Source organism: Ornithorhynchus anatinus, chromosome 2 (assembly GCF_004115215.2).
Source record: "Ornithorhynchus anatinus isolate Pmale09 chromosome 2, mOrnAna1.pri.v4, whole genome shotgun sequence".
Taxonomy (NCBI): Eukaryota; Metazoa; Chordata; class Mammalia; order Monotremata; family Ornithorhynchidae; genus Ornithorhynchus; species Ornithorhynchus anatinus.
The window spans coordinates 46,815,614-46,837,117 of NC_041729.1; the positions used below are offsets into that span (position 1 = coordinate 46,815,614).

General features: G+C 45.9%; 1 long non-coding RNA gene across 2 annotated transcripts in view; it reads right to left on the minus strand.

The window, feature by feature from the left end:
- The window catches only part of LOC114809068, a 125,516-nt gene that overhangs the window by 54,167 nt on the left and 49,845 nt on the right, over positions 1-21,504 (minus strand). For both annotated transcript variants that reach the window (XR_005659752.1, XR_003756823.2), the window contains exon 5: positions 10,265-10,559. This is a non-coding gene — a long non-coding RNA (uncharacterized LOC114809068). The remainder of the gene's footprint in view (positions 1-10,264; positions 10,560-21,504) is intronic.

The following is a 21,504-nucleotide window of genomic DNA, read 5'->3' on the forward strand; positions in this document are numbered from 1 at the left end:
AATGATGACTTTTGAGTATGTCACTCCTCTTGGCGAAAAAAAAATATTATCTACTTAACAGAGTGCCGCTTGCTACCAAGTCTGATCAAATGGGTCCTTCCTTCTAGGCTCACTTGGCGGTTGGGAAGATTGAAGAATGCTTTTTTTTTGATTAACTTTTCTGGACTCGTTCATGCCACAGCTCCCTTCCAGCTTTAGTTTCCCAAATCTTGGCCCCCCAAAAACCATTCCATTGCTTTATTACTTCCCTTTAGTGAAATCATGCTATCACTTTATATTCCTCTTTAGTGAGCCAGTCTGATTTTCATTTATTGTAGCTTTTTCATTCCCCAGCTCATTAAAGAGGAGAGTAAAATGATAGAACGACTGTGGGCTCCTTGAAGATGGGGACCATTTTTGTTCTGTCTCTGAATTTCCCCATAGCTCCCAGGTTAGTATGCTGCATACAGTGGGTGGTCAATAACTGCCCCCCTTTTTAATCATACTTGTTAACCACTTACTGTGTGCCAGGCACTGTACTAAGCATGGGATAGATCCAAGACAGATTGAACAGTCCCTGTCCCACGTGGAGCTCACAGTCTAAATTGGAGGGAAGAAGGTTTAATCCTGATTTTACAGATGAAGCAACTGAGGCACAGGGAAGCAAAGTGACTTATCCAAGGTCACACAGCAGGTAAGTGGTGGAGCCAGAATTAGATCCCAAATCCTTTGACTCCCAGGCCTGTGCTCTTTCCGCCAAGCCACAGTGCTTCCCGCTTCCACTGTTTGATAGGGGTCAAGCTGTCCTGTCGGATAATAGGTGCCAGGTTTGGGTCACCTTAGCAGGAAATAGCCCAAGGTCATGGCTCCTGTGGCTACTTCTGCAGGCCAGAAGGCAATCCGCCCTTCATCCCCCATCCACTTTCCCCCTGTGTTGCAGGTGGCCTGACTAGACTATTTTCCTCTGGAGGATGCTCAGACATGACTTCCTCAGCAGGCTCCTCTTTAAGTAATGATGGTTATGTTCTTTTGCTCATCGTGAGCACAAGAATTATGGCTACTCATAAAGAACTCGTTTTTAAACCGGGAGATTCTGTAATTGAAAATGGTTGAAATTAATTTGACGACCCAATTCTAGGCATAAGCAACTAACTACCTTTCCTTTGTCCTTTAAGCAGCAAAGGGCTTTATCTAGAATCTGAGTATCTCTATGCATGGCGGTTTAAGAGGGCAATTAAGGTGAAGGATAAAATCTATTGTTTTATAAAAGGCCATCAGTCTCTGGCATGTGTTCAGGTTTTTAAAGGAGTAACTTTCTTCTTGTGTTCCAGAAAGGTTGCCTAACCTGACCCCTCCAGAAAGAAAGAGAGATGCCTCATTGTTGGATGATCAAAGACAATAGCTTGTTAGCTCAAAAGATACTGTCATCCGGTGAGGAGAGAAAACAAAAGCACATTTAAGCTCAAGTCAAGGGCCATCATCAGTGTTCTGATTCTGATGATCTTGGTCGTTATGGGTGTCATATCATCAAACCCAGCGGGTGCTTTATTGCATTTTTATAGAGTGCAGCAAGGCTGGATGACACCGTACTAACCACTAGGAGAGCAGAATAAAAACACAACCTAGTTATAAAGGGGGGGCTTTCACACTAAAGGGAAAAACAAGAAAAGGCATGAATCTAGAGATCTGTGATTCGATTAACACTTACAAGAATGAGTGGGGAAGAGGGAGGGGGATGTCTCAGATCATGCTGGTTTAAAGGAGAACAACTGGCATTAATCCCAAAAAACGTCTTGAGGAAGGTGGCCTTGGGTTGAGTGTTAGAGGATAAAAAATCTTAGCTGCAAACCCACGTGGAGTCACACCTGTCTAAAGAGACTCTCCTCCAGTCTCTTGGACAGAGGTGATTTGTCCAAGGTCACACAGCAGAAAAGTGGCAGAGACCAGGATTAGAACACAGGTCCTCTAACTCCCAGTCCCGGGTTCTATCCACTAGGCCACGTTGCTTCTCAAAATTTAGATACAGTTCCTGTCCCACATGGAGCTCACAGTGAAAGGGGAAGGGAGAAGAGGTACTTAATCCCCCATTCTACAGATGAGGAAACTTAGGCACAGAAAAATAAAGTGACTTGCCCAAGGTCACTCAACAGACAAGTGACAGAGATGGGACTAAATCTCAATCTCCTGACTCCTTGGCCTATGGTCTTTTCACTAGGCCATTTTGTAATGGTAAATTTTATAAACTAGAGACACCCTATTCTCCACCCAAAGAGACATTCTTGTAAAGCTCCAGAGTCCACTTTTCTGACAAATGAATGAATCAATCAATCCTATTTACTGAGTGCTTACTAAGCTCAGAGCAGTGTACTAAGTGCTTGGGAGAGCATAACGGAGTTGATAGACGCATTCCCTGCCCTTTACAGTCTAGATGGATTTATCCAGAAAACCTGAGAAGCAACGTGGCTTAGTGGATAGACCACAGGCCTGGGAGTTGGAAGGACCTGAGTTCTAATCCAGGCTGTGCCACTTGTCTATGTGACCTTGGACAAGTCACTTAACTTCTTTCTGTCTCAGTTACTTCAGCTGTAAAATGGGGAGTAAGAGTGCGCATCTCACTTGGGACATGGACTGTGTACAACCTGATTAGCTTCTATCTATCCCAGCCTGTGCCTGGCACAAAACAAATGCTTAACTAATACCATTTAAAAAAAACTGAGTCTTTTGGACCATTTCTTAGATGTTGAGCCCCATGTGGGTCAGGGACTGTGTCCAACCTGATTATCTTGTATCTACCCCAGAGGTTAGTACAGTGCCTGGAACATACTAATTGTTTAACCAGCACTATATTGATTAATTATTATTATTTCTTTTCCAAGGATCTTGGATTCACCACAGCTTCTGTACCTTCTGAAGTATGCTCACCTTTCCGTATCCCTCCTAGGTTAACTACTCATTCACACGGGTAGCTAAGGATAAGGGCTCCAATTTTACCAAGTTTTGCCTCCGCTCCTTTCCCTGGGACCACATTAACCCTCCAAGTAACAACGGAGGGTACTTACAGGCCCCTGTGTCCACAGGAGTGTGCATCAGCCAGTGTACTGAGCCTTGGTCCATGTGTCCATGCCGAATGAGAATCTCGTCCTCTGGACTGTAAGCTCATCCTCTAATAATACTACTAATAATGTTGATGATGATGGTATTTGTTAAGTGGCAAGCACTGTTCAAGGGGCTGGGGTAGATACAAGCTAATCCGGTCAGACAGTCCCCGTCCCACATGGGGATCAACGTCTTAATCCCCATTTTACAGATGAGGTAACAGAGGCACAGGGAAGTTAAGTGACTTCAGCACACAGCAGATAGGTGGTAGAACCAGGATTCATTCATTCAATAGTATTTATTGAGCGCTTACTATGTGCAGAGCACTGTACTAAGCGCTTGGAATGAACAACTCGGCAACAGATAGAGACAGTCCCTGCCGTTTGACGGGCTTACAGTCTAATCGATTAGAATCCAGGTCTATCTGACTCCCGGGCCCAAACTCTATCCACTAGGCTAAGCTGCATTCCTATAGACCACAAGCTCATTGTGGGCAGGGATTGTGTGTGTTTATTGTTAGACTGTACTCTCCCAAGTGCTTAGTACAGTGCTCTGCACACAGTAGGTGTTCAGTAAATATGATTGAATGAATGAGTAGAGTTATAAGTCTAAAGAAAATCAGGTAGGGATTCTCAAACAATGACATCTATTCCTCCTTCTCTTTAGACTGTGAGCTCCATATGGGCCAGGGACAGTGTCCAACCTATCATGAATCTACCCCTGCGCTTAACACAGTGCTTGGGACACAGTAAGCGCTCAACAAATACCATTAAAAAACCGAGTGAGCCCCGCATAGGACAAGTACTGTTTCTGCCCCAGCACTTAGCCCGGGGCTCGGCACGCAGCAGATGCTTAATGAATACCACAGTTATTAATATCATTATTGGGTTGTCTGAAGAGCCACAGTTCGACTTGGTTTTTGGACCCCAGAGGGTTGGAGTAGTTATGGAATTGCTGTGGGAAGATTGCGGGGCTTCTTACCTGTCTTCTAACTCCAAGTTCACCCTCCCCTGAAGAGTTTCTTGCATTCCTTCGCCCTTTCACTAGGCCCCACCACTGCCGCCTAGGAGCCAGGCCCAGGCTGTCTGAACAATGATTTAAAATTTATTTATTTCATTTGGCCCTGAGGTTTTTCCAACTGTGCTTTTCTCTTGAACAGCTCCAGGGCACAAGTACGGTAAAATACAACCCTAATTAAAATAGTTAAAACAACCAGCACTGGCTATTAATAAAACATCAGAATAAAGTTGCACTGGAAGAGCAGCCTCAATTTAGCCCTCCCTTTGGGTGTACCTAGTTCAAATAAATATATCCCAGAACTCTTTGCCTCTCCAGGGGGCACCTCTCTCCAATTCCTTCTCATCCATTTCCCTCTTGGTTTCTGATGTGTAAAGAAATATGTGCCCGAGGACTGCTTTTCATGTAAATCCTGGGGCAGGACCATCCCCAGATCCAAATGTTCCTTTTCGAAGTCGGTAAATCCTAACATGAGAGAGGTAGTGTGGCCTAGTGGAAAGAGCACGGGACTGGGAGTTGGGGGACTTGGGTTCTAATTTGGCCTCTGCCGCATGTTTGCTGTGTGACCTTGGGGAAGTCATTTCATTTCTCTGGGCCTCAGTTGCCTCATCTGTAAAATGGGGATTCAATATCTTTTCTCCCTCCTACTTACAGTGTGAGCCCCATGTAGGATCTGATTATCTTGTATCTACCTCAGTGCTTAGAACAGTGCTTGACACATAGTAAGCACTTAACAAATAGCACAATTATAATGATGATTATTATGACCGGATGTCCTGCCCTCCACGGGACTGTCATACACGACATCACCCGATCTCCCCAGAGGACTGTCAGGGCAGGCAAATGCCCCCCATGTGATCCATGGTGATTGTGGACACTGTAGCACCAAGAAGGAGAATTGGGGTGAACTGCAGCAGCGTGGATCAAGCAGCAGTAAGGCAGAGCAGAAGCTGAGAACGGCAGCCAGTTCTCTGCAGTTTGACCATGGTTTTCTACCTCGCCGCGTCTCGTCTATCTCGCCGCACACCTCTCGCCCACGTCCTGCCTCTGTCCTGGAACGCCCTCCCTCCTCATATCCGACAGGCAATTACTCTCCCCACCTTCGAAGTCTTATTGAAGGCACATCTCCTCCAAGTGGCCTTCCCTGACTAAGCTCTCTTTTTCCTTTTCTTCAACTCCCTTCTGTGTCTCCCTGACTTGCTCCCTTTATTCATCCCCCATTCCCAGCCCCACAGCAATTATATACATATCTACAATTTATTTATTTAATGTCTGTCCCCGCCCCCCCCCAGACTGTAGGCTTGTTGTGGGCAGGGAATGTGTCTGTTTATTGTTGTACTCTCCCAAGCGGTTAGTACAGTGCTCTGCACACAGTAAGAACTCAATGAATATGAATTTCTTGAGTGACTATTTCCTCTGGGCCCAGGGAAGGGTCACATCCTCCAGCTCCACCCCCATTTGCAGAGGCAGGAACTCTGCATAGTTCAACCCTGGAATTCAGGACTCAACATAGCCCAACATAGCTCATTCCTAACTGCCCCTCCCCAATCTTGGCTGAAACTCTATGGTGAACAAGAAATTTTTTTAATGTCCAACTAGAGGTGGCCAGAAACTCCCTTTAGAAGGACATTCCAGGTCACTCAGGGGAATGTCCCCTGGGATGAGCACTTAAGACATATCTGTAATATATTCATATACTTATCTTAATGCCTGATTTCCCCCTCTAGACTGTGACCTGTTGTGGGCAGGGAATGTGTCTGGTTATTATGTTGTACTCTCCCAAGCGCTTCAGCACAGTGTTCTACACACAGTAAGCGCTCAATAAATATGATTGAATTAATGAATCAGGCGTCGGTACGGTGACCTTGTACACTGCCTGGAAATTGATATCTGGCTACCTTACAGTACAGTACAGCACACAGAACTTCCACTCTGGTGACCCTACCTAAAACTCAGGCAGTGAGGGGCAGCCAGAGGTCAAGGGAGTTGAAGAAAAGGAAAAAGAGAGCTTAGGCTGAGCCAGGCCCCAGCACCAGTGGGTTCTGAGAGACCTCACAGGCTGTCCTAGGCTGGGGCAGGGCTCTATTCTGAGCTTCGGTCTGCTTTCGCAAGGGCGATAATCTACGTGAGCATGACTGTGGATGGGTATGAGTCTGTGGGAGTGGGGGAGTGTCTGAATGGATCTGTGAGGGTTTGCCTCCCCTGCTAGCTCCTTGAGGACAGGAATCATGTCTTCCAACTCTGCTGTACTCCTTCCAGCACCTCCTTTGCTGCTCTCCTCATAATAAATGCTCAGTAAATACCACTGACTGACTGACTGTGTGGTGGGAGTCATCTCTGAGTGTTTGTCACCTCTGCTTCTGTCTCTCTCTGGATCTCTTTCTCTGTGTCTCTTGGCCTCTGTCTCCTTTTTCTGACTCATTCTCCTCCTTTCTTACTCCCACATTAGCCTTACTCTTTTGAAGCCCCAACCTGGTCCTATCTGACCTGAGAAAATCTGGTCACTCGAATTTTAGTCCAAAGTCGCGCCTGTAGCCTTCATGGAGAAGGTTCTGTCACCTGCTCTTGCTGGTCAGTAGAGATCAGCAGGGCCGCAGTCAATGTTTGTGTCAGATATGCTACCCAGGGCCTACCTTAATTTGGGGGACAAGATTTACAACCCCCGCTTTTTTGAAAAGCAATTACAACCATTCCCCTCCCCCACGCATGGATCGAAACATAATTCTGAAGCTGCTGATTGGGGAGGTGGTACGATATTTACAACTTATTTCATTTTTTTTTCTGATTTTACTGGGACGTTGCTCACAACACTGAAATAATCAACATATGTTATGGGAGAAAGCTGCTTCCAAACACATTTTTTTTTTCTTTCAGCTCTTACACCAAGAGGCCTCATGCCTTCTGCTTTGCAGAAAGCCTCATTTTTATTTGAGGTTTATTGTTTCACTGTAGGCTGAAAAATCAAGGTTAAACACCTAGGTTTATACTAAAATTAGCAACGTGAAGATTGACTTCATATTCACAGTCCGTCCCTGCTAGTTAATAAAGTGATTCATTTGAATGGCTTCCCCCTTTATTGATGTTTAAGGACCAGGGTTTTCTCTATCTGTTTCTTTCTATGGAAAGAAACATTTTATTGAATTCTAATACATCACCATAACAATGGGTGTCAATAGCGGCAGACAGATGTAAAAATGAAACACAGGAGTCTCTCCCAGATCCCAGAGTCAGCAAATTTACCTATCCCCAAGGGAACTCCCGAGTTCATTACCAGCAGAGCGAAAAGTCAATAAATATGTGGATGAGATTTCAGTCATTGACTTTGGCTTTGGTCACAATAGTGAAGTAATTATATTCCTGTAAGCCCAAGACACCAGCGGGCTGGCAAGATGTAAGGTGAGAGGGGATAGATTGGAACTGACTTCCTGAAGTACCTGGTATATTCGTAGTAGACACAGATGAGGAAAGTTATGCAGCGGGATCAGCCTTAAAGAATGCAAGATGGTGAACGGTTTAGACGTGGGGGACTATGGGATGTTGGCAGTCAGACCATGGTGGGTATCGAATGCCTACTGTTGGCTATATACTGTACAAGTCATGGTAAACTCCTTGAGGACAGGGAAGGTGTCTACCAACTCTGTGCTTAGTAGAGTGCTGTGCATATAGTAAACACTCGATAAATAAAATTGATCATATTGTACTCTCCCAAGTTCTTAGTACAGTACAGGACAGCTAGAGTTCAATAAGTACCACCGATGGATTAACTGATGGAGTCCTCTAGACTGTAAGCTCTTTGTGGGCAGGGAATGCTTCTGCCAACTCTGTTATACTGTATTCTCCCAAATGCCTAGTACAGTGCTCTGCACATAGTAATGACTCAATAAATACAACTGATTATTTTGGGGGGGGTTTTAAAAACATTTTTTAAGTGCTTAGTATGTCAAGCACTGTTCTAAGAGTTGGGGCAGCAACAAATTAATCAGGTCATATACAGCCCCTGCCCCTCATAGAGCTCACAGTCTAAATAGGATGGGGAACAGGTATTGAGTCCCCATTTTGCAGTTGAGGAAACTGAGGCATGGAGAAGTGAAGTGACTTGTCCGAGGTCACACGGCAGGCAACTGGTGGAGCCGGGATTGGAACACAGGTCCTCTGGCTCCCGGGCTCATGCTTACCCACTAAGCCACACTGCTTTTTTTGATAGATGGTAGGGAGTTGTGGAGCTAGAAGATACCATCTCTGCCTCGGAGTTGCTGTCATTCCACTGTCAGAAAAGGAAGTGTCACGAAAAAGAGAGAAACGTAACATTTGGGTCTGGAGAAGAAGGATGGAACGGAACAATCTAATGGGGTTCCTCTGACCGTGGATTCTTGTGAGTGATCCATGGAGATTGCCTATGGAGGAGACACCTAACTAGTAGGGATGCTGAGGAGAAGTAACTGATTGAAGAAGGAGACACCCGAGACCGGAGACATTCCGGTTTTCCCCAAGGTAACCGGAGGTTAGATTGCATTTGCTGGGGTTGGTTAACTGACAGTGTTGTGTCCTGAGGCTGCGGGGAGATGAGGAGAGAGGGACAGTCCCAGAGGCGGGATTAACTAAGGACAAGAGGCAGTAAAGATATGCAGCAGGCATTCACACACCGCCCCTGCTGAGAGCCCCAGCAATTAGGCTCCTGGCCAAGGAGAAAGAAAAGGACAGCTAACTGTGGGAACTTGAAGGTGGCGGGACTAAAAATGAGCTCTGTCCCTAACTTGCATCAGAAGGAGGATCAGTATTTACATCGACGACCTTTAGCGTGCCCCTTCTGGGCTGCGAGTAGTGGTCTGCCCAGGTATTATGGTCAGTATCTGGACTCCCTCTGCTCTCTGTGGCCAGCAGACCACCCGAAACAGTTTCCTTAGCCAGCCGGGCCACAAACTTCGCAGCTGATACCCGCCAGTAGCTGTTGTTTGGGCCAGGCAAACGGTAGGTCTTTTCTGCAGGGTAGCTGCCTACATGAGAGGCAGCATAACACAGTGGATCGAACACAGGCCTTGTCTGCTGTGTGACCTTGAAGAAGTCACTTAACTTCTCTGTGCCTCAGTTACCTCACCTGTAAAATGAGGATTGAGAGTGTGAGCCCCTAGTGGGACAGAGACTGTGTCCAACTGATTTACTTGTAGCCACCCCAGCGCTTAGTACAGTGCCTGGCACCTAGTAAGTGCTTAACAAATACCTTTATTGTTACATACTGGTTTATAGGTGCCTGCCCTGCCATCCTCCTCTCGGGACCTAAACTCTTTTCTCTAGGCCACACCACTTGCCGTTCACCCGGATGCCTGTCGTCACCACATTCTGTCTTACAGTCTGCAAAGGCTCTACCGGCCTCTTTCTTTCTGTTTTCTATCTCCTCATCTCCCCGGGCAGAGTTGCAAGGCGCGCTGCCTAGAGAGCAGCAATAAGTTCTGCATCGTTGGGGAAAACCCATTTCCTTCACGTCATTTGTCAACCCATAGTGCAGCATTGAGTCTGCCAAGTGATTCACAATCATTTGCATGTCTTCTCACTGATGAGCCCCCAGAGACCAGTCGTCGGCATCCAGCGGTCCCCGAATGACTGTCAAAGACTTTGGATGATGCTCTGACAGTTCATTCACTCTCTTCTTCTACTCTCTCCACCAAAACAAGTACCACAAGACGAAGAAGGACTTGACGGAAGAGAAGAGAAAAACAAGATGAGTAGTCTTTGTTTACCTTTCCCCTGAATGCCTATCTGTGCCTTCAAGAAGCCAGAAAAGAGAGAAGGCTGAGAGAAGGAAAGAAGGGGAAGACAGAGTGAAGAGTGGGGGATGAGAAGGGAGACAGAGGGGAAGAAGATGATTTTGGGAAGGATAAATGCAGCTTGGGGCTCTCATCTACATAAATACAAACTAGGATGAAAAAGAAATATAAATCCAATTGGATTATCCTTTTTCTACTCCAGTGCTTAGTACAGTGCTTAGGACACAGCAGATACCACAATTATTATGATTAATCAAATGTTTCATGGCAATGACCCTGGCTTTTCATTCGGGCCACATGGAAACCTTAATAACACAAAACCTCTTTGTCCTATTGTGGTTCCAAAGACTATCCACCTCCCGGGCCCTGCTCCCACCCCACCCCCGCCTGGCCCACCATCCCTCACTTACCTCCACCCGACTCGGATGAACAGTAAAAATCACAAACACACTTGGGGGTTCTCCTCCCACTCTTAATTAAAGCAGAACCTCGGGCCCAGCTGCGGCACTTCCCAGGGAGAAGCAGCTGGAGGAAAAAGCCAACATCTTCAAAGAGTCAATGATCTTGAAGCCATTGGATGTCATCGAACACAGCAAGGCCGCTCTCCATTTAAGCCGTTTTCATTAAGGGGTCTTAGGCGGGCAGACGGGCCCCAGCCTGGCCGGCTCCCCATGCAACAGTCGTCTAGGTTAAATGGTCTACTTTCTGCAGGGGAAAGAAAACACATCATTTCCTGGGTCAGCAGTTCTTTGAGGGAAGCTGCATGCAAATCAAAAAAATGGATTGCATTGCTGCTCTGCGCTCTCAGGCAGCTGCTGCCAATCTCAGAAAATATCTGGAATCCTCCAGCCTCCTCAGCCACTGGGTCGAGTCTAGACCGCTCATTCGCTTCCAGGCCCTGGAAGTTCTTTGGTTAGGCAGCTGCATTTGTGAAGAACACCTGGATTAGCCCAACTTCAATCGATCAGTCAATCAATGGTATTTATTACCATTGATATATGTTCAATAGTGCAGGGGCACTAGGCACTTGGAAGAGCACAATAGAGTAAGTAATAGCGATAATAACTGTGGTATTTGTCAAGCCCACTCTGTACTAAGCGCTGGGAGTAGATACAACGTAATCAGGTCCCACATGGGGCTCCCAGACTAAGAGGGAGGGAGGATAGGTATTGAATCCCCATTCTGCCAATGAAGGAACCGGGGCACAGAGAAGCCAAGTGACTTGCCCAAGGTCACACAGCAGGTAAATGAAAAAGCCACAGTTAGACCTCAGGTCCTCCAAATCCCAGGCCTGTGCTTTTTCCCACTGTCCATGCTGTTTCCCTGCCCTCAAGAAGCTTACAGTCTAATTTGGGGGAGACAGTAAACTTAATGACAGTCAGGGGAAGCAACAGAATATAAGGATGTGTACAAAAGTAATCCGGTGGGTGGAAGCATGGTGGAGCACCTGAGGGATTGGAAGATGAAGCGGCAGAGGGCCGGGAGGCTAAGTGGAGAGAGGAGAGGGTCCTACCGCATTCCACACTGTTGAAATGGAATCTGTTCTGCTTGGGCTGACGGAAGTACTACCTACGGCTGAAACTAGACTGAATAATTATGCTGGCCAAGAACAGCCTTTGAATGACAGCACTCACTGAGGGGGCCGGCTGGTTGTAGAGAGATGATATGGCTGTGGGTCAAGGGTAGTGCAGGGCAGGGAGCATTTGATGGGGTAGAGAGATGGACTTTAGGGTACAGTTTTAAAAATGGCCAGGATGTGGCCCGGGAGGCTGCTCCACATGTTGTCCAGACCAAGAAAAGGCTCAGTTCAAGGACCTGGGTTCTAATCCCCACTCCACTTACCTGCTATGTGACCTTGGGCAAGTCACTTCCATGACTCAGTGGAAAGATCATGGGCTTGGGGTTCAGAGGTCATGGGTTCTAATTCCGGCTTCGCCGCTTGTCAGCTGTGTGACTTTAGACAAGTCACTTACCTTTTGTGTGCCTCAGTTACCTCATCTGTAAAATGGGGATTAAGACCGTGAGCCCCACGTGGAACAACCAGATCACCTATGTATCCACTCCAGCGCTTAGAACAGTTCTTTGCACCGAGTAAACACTTAACAAATGCCACCATTATTATTACTCTCTGTCCCTCTGTTACCTCATCTGATGAGGAATTAAAACTGTGAGTCCATGAGGGACGGTACTGTGTCCAATCTTAGTAGCTTGATTCTACCTCAGTGCTTAGAGCAGTGCTTGACACATAGTAAGCACTAACAAATACTATTATTACTATCATTATTATTATTATTATTGCCAGTTGCTGACTCTCCCTAACTCGGTCTTCTCACCCTGCCTCTGGCTGGGCCTGTCCCATCACGCTTCAGACCATCTTTTCCTGCAACCAGAAGGGCTGGGGAAGATCTAAATCAAAGAGAAGGACCAGGTGAATGGCCACCATTTCAGCAGCCAGGAATGGCAGCCACTGTGCTCTGGCCTTGGGTAACCTGGGTGTGGCTTCTTGTCCATTTCCCACTGAGCTACCCACTAACAGCTGATGGGGACAGACTGGGACAGTGCATTGTAGGGGAAGATGGGCCTTGTTTTCTGTTCTGGAAAGAGATGCTGTTCTGGATCATGATGCCCCAGTCCCCAGCAACAAGCTGATATGAACAAGTGGAATCCACGATAAGGGGGAGAAAGAAGGAGAGAGAAAGAATCAAGACACAAAACTAGGAAAATTTTAACTTGAAACATTTCCAAGAGTACCCTACACTTCAAATATCAATACTATATAAGCACGATGAACATAAATAAATAACATATATGTACACAACATATATTCACTCAATAAATGAATCAATCTAAACTAAACAGAGCACTGTGCTGATGATGATGGAATCTCCTGTCAGGAAAGACAGATTGGTCTCAGATCTGGGATTTCAGGATTGGATACCTGCACAGAGGAATTGATTATAATACTAGTGGTTTGGCTCTTATACTCTCTAAACTGGGCAAAAAATGCAAAAAGCAAATACAGGGCAGAGGAGTAGCACATTGTAAAACACGTGCTCACTTTTTGCTTTTGTTTTGGCCTTTTTTTTTGGTTTCTGGGTTGTTTTACATGTGGGGTTCATTCATGACCTAAGTGGCTGCAGCTTAGGGTGAATGCTAAACTGGAGAGACACGATCTGGCAGGAGTTTTTTTTTTTCTATAATAATCATAATTGTGGTATTTAAGCGATTACTATGTGCCAAGCATTGTTCTAAGCACTGGGGTAGATATAAGGCAATCAATTTGGACACAGTCCCTGTCTCCCATGGAATTAGCAGCCTTAACCCCAGTTTTACAGATCAGGGAACTGAGGTGAAGGGAAGTTAAATGACTTGCCCAAGATTACACAACAGACATGTGACAATGCAGATTTAGACATCCATATCAGCCAGCTACTTTTAGGATTTCTGCTACTACTCTCTGCTACCTGAATACCCTGCTGGCACCTCAAACTTAACATATCCAAAACTGAACCTACTAACCTTCCCTCCTAAACGCACTCTTCCTCCCAACTTTCCCATTTCTGTCCTCTACACCACCATCCTCCCCGTTCAAGAAGCCTCAAAACCCCAGAAGACCCAAACTTTAGGGTCATCTTCAACTTCTACTTGTCGTCCAACATTCTTGTCTCCCTCTTACTTAGACTGTGAGGCCCGTGTGGTACAAGGACTGTGTCCAATCCGATTACCTTGTATCTACTCCCAGAGTTTAGTATAGTGTTTGGTATCTTGTGCTTAACAGACACCATAATTAATTTAAATAGAATGTGTTAAAGCCATTATGACCATGTTCCTTTTCCGATTTAGCATTTTTGAGCGCAGTTCCAATTCTGCTAAACAGGTTTTCATTTACTCTGCAACTAGAACCATGTCCTGTCTTCCTTTAGTAGACATCCAGTTCTGCAGGCTCCCTGTTCACTGCAGATCTCTGGCAATTATCACAAATCAGTCAGTGGTGTTTAATGATCACTTGTGGTGTGCAGAGCACTGTACTAAACGCTTTGGAGAGTACAATGCAGAGAGATGGTAGACACGTTCCCTGCTCACAACGAGTTTATAGACCTAGAAGGTGCTCTAATATGTCTTGGAAGGGCCCTTCCACCCCAGTGGACCTGGGGATGAGTCTGCTTTGAGATAAGCCACACTCAGAACAAGGTTTCGATATCAGCGGTGGGCTGAGCGATAGCCGGTCACTTGATCTCCCATGAGCACTCTCTGGGTTGGGCATAAATGCATCCAATTGCAAATGGCTTGCAGTCGGTCACATCTACCTCACTGCTTTCCCCAGACTGGTCATGCTTTCCAGAAGAGACCTAAGAGAAGGAATTAGTTTCAGATTTGTCTTCAGTTGATGTTGTAAGAGCAGTCCAGCGAGGAGAGGTTAATGGATTTAAGGTTGTTTAGCCTGGAGAAGACCAGGCTAAGAGGTGACTTAATAACTGTCTTCAAGAAAATAAAATGTTTTTTGAGCTGACCTGTTATTCACCTCTTCCACAGGGGTTGGAACGAGAGGAATGGGATAGAAATTGTGGCAGGAAATAGTTTGCTTAAGAAAGAACCTCTTGATTCATCCAATCAATCAGTGGCATTTATTGGTGCCTTCCGAGTGCAGAATGTTGTACTGAGCCCTGGTTGAGGTCACCAGACGCAAAAGACACACAATCCCTACTGCCGGGGGTCTACAGTGTAATGGCAAAGAGACAGGCAGATTCAAATTATTTACCAGAAGAGGGAACAGGAGGGAAAAAAGAACATAAACAGATAGTGGCATGAATCTGTCAGAATGAAGTAACTGAGTAGCTGAGTGTACAATTGAATATACACATATACATTTGGGTATGAATGTAGACATACAAACTCGCTAAAGACAGCTGATGGGTCGAAGGGAGTTGGAGTATTGAGAATTAATGAGGGAAGACTCTGAGGAGGCAGACTTTGAGATTTGAAGTTGGGGAGAGTCATAGCCTGGTGAATTTAAGCATGGAGGGAGTTCCAGGCAGGGGAAATAACATGAGCAAAGAGTCAGAGGCATGGGGATTAAGGGTGAATTATAGTTAGAAAGTGAGCTTAGATGACAGGGAAAGTAGTTTTATTCAAGACTGTCACCCCTACTAGGCAGTAATCCCCCTGGGGGCGAGGATAGAGTCTTCTAACCCAGCCAAATGCTTAGTACAGTGCTCTGCACATTGTTTGTAGATTCTTGATAAGTGTTACCGATTGATTGATTATGTGTCAACAAGTCCCCACCAGTCAGCAGTCAAGCCAGCTTCAGACTTTGAGCAAGGTAAGCCATCACCTCAAGACCCAAGGCCAGAGAGGACATCGCCGAGACTCCCACAGAGATGGCAGCAGCATCGGTCGGGGGCCTGTCAGTTCCCCCTACCCCAGGGAGGGGAGGGAGACTCTGGGAACAGAGGGAAGAGCCGAACTTCCTAGAATCCAACTCTGGGGCAGAGGCAATTCTGAAAAAACTTCCAGTTCCCTAGGTGTCCCCTCCTCCACCTACTGCCCCACAGCCCCCTGCCGCCGCCCCGGGATCGCCGCCTGCCACCCTACCAGGTCGGGTCACAGAGAGGAGCCTGATGTGGGGTGGGAACAGGGATTTCAAATAATCAATCAATCACTGGCATTTACTGAGCTCTTACCGTGTGCAGAACACTGCATTAAGGGTTTGGGAGAGTATAATATAACAGAGTCGTTAGATATGTTCCCCCTCTAGACTGTAAGTTCAATGTGGGCAGAGAATATGTCTGTTATATTGTTATATTATACTCTCTCAAGTGCTTAATACGGTGGTCTGCACATAGTAAATGTTCAATAAATACGAATGACTGACTGATCGAAATTCTGTGCCCACAGTGAGTTCTCCTGAAATGGTTTGGTGTTCCACCTCCATTTGAATGGTGGCTTACTGTCCGCAGTCAGACTGACTTCTACTGGCTTTTCCTCACCCTGAGCTACTCCTCCTTTGAGCTTGCTCTCCACAGAGACTACCTGACCCTATTAATAATGATAATTATGGCATTTGTTAAGCACTTACTATGTGCCGGGCACTGTTCTAAGCGCTGGGGTGGATACAAGGTAATCAGGTTGGACACAGTCTTTGTCCCTCACTGGGCTCTCAGGCTTAATTGCCATTTTTTAGATGAGGATACTGAGGCCTAGAGATGTTAAGTGACTTGCCCAAGGTCACATAGCAGGCAAGTGGCAGAACCGGGATTAGAACCCACATCCACTGACTCCTAAACCCATGTTCTTGCCACTAGGCCATGCTTTCCGTCTGGGCACCAGTAGCTGTCCTAGACTCTGGCTCGATATTCCGCATGGAGAGAGAATGAGAGAGAGATAGAGAGAAGCAGAAGTAAGTCAAATAGAGTCCGGAAGTTTCCACTGGGGCCATGAGGGTGGTTGCTGACATGACAGGGTTTTGCGGACAGCGCCCTTCTCAGCTGGAGGTTGTCGGGTTCTCCAGCATTCTAGATTGAGAAATCAACCCGCCCCCCTGGAGCGAGGTTGTCCAAATGGGAAAACATTGATTTTGGAAGCTGCTATGCCATAATGCAATAGGTAAAAACAAAGTGACAATCAATATGCAAATAAGAACTCACTCTCTTCACGTAAGTAGCATCAGCACAAAGCTTCTGTTAAGGACATGAAGACCCCCAACCAAGCTGTCAAAAGAGGAGTTTCAACCTCTTTGATTTCAGGGTTCTGCTCCTCATCAATGTCCAATAAACAATGAATGTCTGTAATTGGGAACTCATAGGAGGTGGAAGTTTGGAATTTCAAGGCTTTTTTAGGTGGGATTAGGGGAAAAGACCAAGAGACCCTTCCCCCTACCCTCCAGCTGAGGAGGATAACTCTTTAAAAATTGTTAGACCACTGATACTAACATTAAGCAATATTCTGTTTTGGTGGACACAGGATATCATTCCATCTCAAATCAAGCATTCTGAACAGTGTCCAAGTTTTCATTTATTCAGGCTTAGACAATAGTTTTTAGAATTTCTTGCATCCGAAATGGCTCTTAAAATTAAATACCTTAGGATTTCGATGCTGTTGTCAATTCAGAAAGTGGTATTTCTCGTTTCCTGTCACACCACCAGGAGATTTTTATCTCAATAATAGATGAAAAGGTACTTCGCTAATGCTCATATTATTATAATGTGTGAAGGCCAGATTAATCTGAAAATATGAATGTAGTGAGGCTCATCATTATATTATCTTTCATTTATACTGCTCTAATCTGAAGTGTTTTACAGAGTTGTTGGCTTTGTTAATTATCATTATTATTTTGTTTTCTTAAACATCCTGGAAAGAAGAGAGGGGACAGGAATTATTCTCACCCAAGGAACCAGTGGAATTAGGTGACTTGTCCAAGGTCACAGAGCCAAGAAATGAAAAAGTCCTGTTCTCCTGATCTCCCATCTTGTGCACCAGTGTTTACCAGGGAAGCAGCATGGCCTAATGGATAGAACACGGGTCTGGGAGTCAGAAGGACCTGGGTTCTAATCCCAGCTCTGCCACTTGTCAGCTGTGTGACTGTGGGCAAGTCACTTCACTTCTCTGTGCCTCAGTTCCCTCCTCTGTAAAATGGGGATGAAGACTGTGAGCCTCAGGTGGGACAACCTGATGACCCTGTACCTACCCCAGCACTTAGAACAGTGCTCTGCACATAGTAAGCGCTTACCAAATACCAACATTATTATTATCTGTAAAATGGGGATTAAGACTGTGAGCCCCAGGTGGGACAACCTGATGACCCTGTACCTACCCCAGCACTTAGAACAGTGCTCTGCACATAGTAAGCGCTTACCAAATACCAACATTATTATTATCTGTAAAATGGGGATTAAGACTGTGAGCCCCAGGTGGGACAGGAACTGTGTCCAACCTGATTAGCTTGTATCTATCCCAGCACTTAGAACAGTATTTGACACATAATAAAAGCTTAACAAATACTATTATTGTTATTCTTATTATTATCAAAGGCAGTCTGGGAACATTACAGAGTGTATCTTGGACACTTGGGGGACTCTACAAGTGAGGAATTCAGCAACTTCTGTTGGAAACTCAAAAGGGAGAGTTCATAGATGCCTGATGTATGCTTGCTCCTGGAACTCGAGGGACTCCCATCTTAATAATGTTGGCATTTGTTAAGCCCTTACTATGCACAGAACACTGTTCTAAGCGCTGAGGTAGATACAGGGTAATCAGGTTGTCTCTCGTGAGGCTCACAGTCTTAATCCCCATTTTACAGATGAGGTAACTGAGGCACAGAGAAGTGAAGTGACTTGCCACAGTCGCACAGCTGACGAGTGGCAGAGCCGGGATTCGAACCCATGACCTCTGACTCCCAAGCCCGGGCTCTTTGCACTGACCCACGCTGCTTCCCGTAAGGACGGAAGTTTATTCTTGCCTGTACAATGCTGCTCAGGAAGAGTGTGATGGGTGAGGAGAGTAGGAGAGAGAGGGAGTATGAGAAGCAGCGTGGTTCAGTGGAAAGAGCCCGGGCTTGGGAGTCAGAGGTCATGGGTTTGAATTCCGGCTCTGCCACTTGTCAGCTGTGTGACCGTGGGCAAGTCACTTCACTTCTCTGCACCTCAGTTCCCTCATCTGTAAAATGGGGATTAAGACTGTGAGCCTCACGTGGGACAACCTGATTATCCTGTATCTACCCCAGCGCTTAGAACAGTGCTCTGCACATAGTAAGCGCTTAACAAATACTGGCATCATTATTATTATTACCGTACAAGCCAAGGTCCATTGGTTCAGAGGTTTGCACTACTAGGCACTCGGGCGTCAGCCACTCCTGATAACATTTGAAAGTGTTCCAGTCATCGGTCTTTGTGGCGCGGAAAATCCAGCTTTCCTGAGCTGCAGCTGTCAATCAGGTGGACTAGCCAACCAATCGGGAGTCTCGCAGGAGGATAAAGCCTTGTAGCAAACAAACCTGACTGCACAATTTCAAGTGAATGGCTTTCAGCCAATCCCTAATGTTTACCACAAAAATTAACTGCAAATCTCCCTCCCGGTCACTGAAAGCCGAGGCTATTTCCGTTTATGCCATTAGAAAACGTATCTTTTCATCTTTTATCTTTTCCCAGAAAACTTTGGCTTTGCCCCCGGACTGACTTGGCCGGAGGGTTGATCGTGATGTCCCTGCACCAGGAATGTTCGCTCTTCCCCCTTTGTCTCAGCTGAAGCTGGTTGGCAGAGTGGACCTGGCTAGATAAATTCAAAGGAGAGACTTTCAAGTTGAGAAGCAGCACGGCGTAGTGGTCAGAGCACGGGCCTGGGATTCAGAAGGTCATTCGTTCAATGGTATTTATTGAGCGCTTACTAAGTGCAGGGCGCTGTACTAAGCGCTTGGAATGCACAACTTGGCAACAGGTAGAGACAATCCCTGTCCAATAACCGGCTCACAGTCTCTAATCCCGGCTCCGCCACTTATCTGCTGGGTGACCTTGGGCAAATCACTTCACTTCTCCGTGCCTCAGTTACCTCATCTGCAAAATGGGGATTGAGACTGTGAGCCCAACATGGGACAGGGACTGTGTCCACCCCTATTTGCTAGTATCCACCCCAGCCCTTAGAACAGTGCCTGGCAATATAGTAAGCACTTAACAAATACCATAATTATTATTAAATTGGCTACTATCATTTTGAACCTTACTTAATGGCTTGGGCCTTTACTTTGATTAAACATTCTGAATGAAGTGCCAAGCTTGGAGAGAGGGGATCACTGATTGTTAGATTACCTAATCCACTTGCAGGATCTTCCCTGTCATCTCTGGGAATTTGATCCATTGCTCTAGGGATTAGCAAGGACTCCCAAAGAGTATCCTCTAAGTGACCTAGCTTCCTGCCTCAGACCCTCAGGTGCCAGTTAGGGCAGTTTAATTTGAAATATCAAGATGACCAACATTTTTTCCCGGTGCAAAAAGGAAGCAAATTCTCTGAGGTAATTGCTCAGGGAAGCAGCATTGCTAGTGCCAGACCATAGGCCCGGGAATCAGAGTATCTGGGTTCTAATCCAGAGCTCCGCCACTTACCTGCTGCATGACCTTGGGCAAGTCACTCCGCTCTTTGTGGAGTTGCCTCATCTAAAAAATGGGGGTTCAATACACATTCTCCCTTCTATTTAGGCTGGGAGCCCCATGTGAGACCTGATTATCTTGTACCTACCCCAATGGTTAGTGTAGTGCTTGGCACATAGTGCTCAACTATTATTATTATTATCATTATTTTGCTCTTGGCAACTTTAACCTTCCCCTCCCCTGCCCTTTTCCAGGGACTATTCCAGTTCATACTTAGTGGATGGAACCATCCAGACTGGGGTAGGACTGAGGAGGGAAGGCCTGAGGAGCTTGCTTTGATTCAGCTCTAATGTAGCCTTTAGTCCAGTGATATAGTCCAGGCATCAGAGGCATCAGAGGGTGCTCAGTAAATACATTGCCAACTCAATGGGCTTTGAGCATCATTGAAAGCTACAGTATGCTGAGTCTTCAGCATACAGGAATTAGAGGACCTGGGCCCTAATCCCGACTCCGCCATTTACCTGCGGTGTGCCCTTGGGCAAGTCACTTAATTTCTCTGTGCCTCAATTTCCTCATCCGCAAAATGGGGATTCAATGCCTGTTCTCCCTCCTACTTAGACTGTGAGTCCCATGTGGGACCTGATTATTTTGCATCTACCCCAGTGCTTAGTACAGTGCTTGGCACATGAGCAGCGCTTAACAAATACCACAGTTATTATTATTCAGCTCGGAGAGGAAGGCAGAAGATGATGAACCACTTGGTAAAGTTAGGATAGTGCCAAGGACTGACACTAAACTTGAAAATGATCCATAGTTATGTATTGGCCTCGAACAGGGAAGCCCAACAAACTACACAAGATTTTCATTAGCAACACAGAATTTTTAGCTGGCACTAAGTTCTACCACTTAGGCAGGACACTGATAATAATAATAAGAAGAATAATAATAAGAATTGGAAAAGCAGTCTGGCCTAGTGGAAAGAGCACAGGCCTGAGAATCATAGGACCAGGGATCCAATCAAAGCTTCACCACTTGTCCGCTTTGTGACTTTGGGCAAGTCACTTAACTTCCTTGTGCTTCAGTTTCCTCATCTGTAAAATGGGAATTAAGACTGTGAGCCTCATATGCGACATAAACTATGTCCAACCTGATGATCCGGTATGTACCCTAGTGCTTAGTGCAGTGCTTGGCACACAATAAGTGCTTAACAAATACTATTTTTAAAATATTGGGATTCTTGTTAAGTGCTTACTAGCTGCCTAGTACTGGGATAAATACAAGATAATCAGATCAGACAGTTCCCATCCCATGTTGGGCCCACAGACTAAGGGAGAACATGTATGTAATTCCCATTTTACAGGCGAAAAAGTACAGGCACAGAGAAGTTATCAAGTTCAACCGGTCATACAACAGGCAAGTGGCAGAGCCGGGATTAGAACCCAGGTCTCCTGGATCCCAGTCTTAAGCTTCTCTCACTAGGCCACGTTGCTTCTCCGTAATAATGCCTGGATAGGGAGAGAAATCAAAAGGTCCAACTTGACCTTTATGCCCCAGAGCTTGGTATTATTATTAAC